The following is a 1,477-nucleotide window of genomic DNA, read 5'->3' on the forward strand; positions in this document are numbered from 1 at the left end:
CCAAAAACACAAAATGTTTTCATCTTTTGTGAAAAGTTTGTCAAACTATCTGCAGGTTATTTCGTTTTCTGTTCATTTTTCATTTAAACCTTCAGCTGTTCTGAATAATTTTGTGTTTTTTTATGCTTTAGATGCCAGTTTTAGATGTTCTAATTTAAAGTCATTTATGTTTCTGTTATTCAGCATTTTACTGTAAACAATAATGAAGCTTACTTCTCTTTTTCTCTCCAGGTGGAACGGTGTAACAGCGACACCATGTGGCGGACAAATAACAGGTATTTTGTACATTACATGTAAATCTGACTTTATCTTTCAGTTTACATGCCAAAACAGGACTTTTGAAATTGTTTCAACCTTCCAGATATTCACATCTATTAAAGGACTTTTTAGAGGCTACAAACATCAAGAAAAGTTCAATTTTGTCAGAATTCACTGGGGTGTTTAAACTATTAGTTGCAACCAATATTATCATTGGTTGATGTCAGCTTCCATCACTCTGTTGCAGTCTGGCAGAGATTTGCAAAACATGACAGGATATTTGTCTAGTATTTTCTTCTCTACTTTACATTTCTGATCCCATTGAGGGAACAGTTTTAGACCTCACCCAAAACACAAACTGCTCATTAAAACGGTGTCTTTTTCAGATCAAAGAAACATTTATTTGTTGTCTTCCCCACCAACAGCTGCTCAGTTAAACATGTGGTCAGTGTTTAGCATTTTAGGTTGTCTGCAGGTTTGTTGTGAAACCTGTTGTCAGGTTTTTGTCTCTGATGAAGGTTCTCCTTCAGGAGCCAGAGCTGGGCTTACCGCAGTCTATCTCCTGCTGAAGCTGCTGGTTTATTATACCCACTGAGGAATTGAATGTCATGAAGGTAAGCTCCAGCGGTTAGAGGAATAATTTCTGAGTATTTCTTGTTCACATGGCTGTTCTTATCATATGTAGTATTTTCTGTAGCTCTGACTGCTGTCATAGTGTTCTCAGGTTCATCTGATAAACCTGAAGGCTGGTTTGGGGAATTAGCTTTGAGCTCTGTCTCTCTGATAGATGTGTTTAAGGACCCTCCTGTTCATGTGGCCAATGGCTGCAAATGGCCTCCACCTGTTGGCTGCATTTATGCCCTGAATCTGAGTTCAGTTTAAGAAGGCTGCTTGGATTATTTGAAGGCAATGGAAAAACTCAAACATTTTTACATTCAAGTAAAAGATTTCTAGAAACAGACTTTATCGTTGGAGACTTTCCTTCTTAGGACAGGAAGTGTTCCTCCATTGGGGCTGTCTTTCCAGATGCCTGATGAAATGGACAACCAGCTCTTTTTCAGTCTGTTAGAAGTTCCCAGGGTGCAATATTTCTGTCCACCCTGCTCTTTGAGATGGTTGACAGAGTACTGATCTCCACCAGGGCTTTGACCATCTGAAGGACATGCTGGTGTCCTGGCTGACCATCAGGACCCTGAACCTCTTCCTGTGACAGAAGGAC

The 1,477-nt window shown here is 39.5% G+C and overlaps 1 long non-coding RNA gene across 3 annotated transcripts in view; it reads left to right on the forward strand.

The window, feature by feature from the left end:
- Positions 1 to 1,456, forward strand: part of LOC112139271 — a 12,407-nt gene extending 10,951 nt beyond the window's left edge. The window contains exons 3-4 of one of the 3 annotated variants that reach the window (XR_002917957.1): positions 232 to 275; positions 1,400 to 1,456. This is a non-coding gene — a long non-coding RNA (uncharacterized LOC112139271). Of the gene's footprint in view, positions 1 to 231 lie in introns of all 3 variants that reach the window. The other 2 variants (XR_002917958.2, XR_004947562.1) reach the window with 2 other exon arrangements.
- Positions 1,457 to 1,477: the final 21 nt, after the last annotated feature.

Source organism: Oryzias melastigma, unplaced genomic scaffold, assembly GCF_002922805.2.
Source record: "Oryzias melastigma strain HK-1 unplaced genomic scaffold, ASM292280v2 sc01040, whole genome shotgun sequence".
Lineage (NCBI taxonomy): Eukaryota > Metazoa > Chordata > Actinopteri > Beloniformes > Adrianichthyidae > Oryzias > Oryzias melastigma.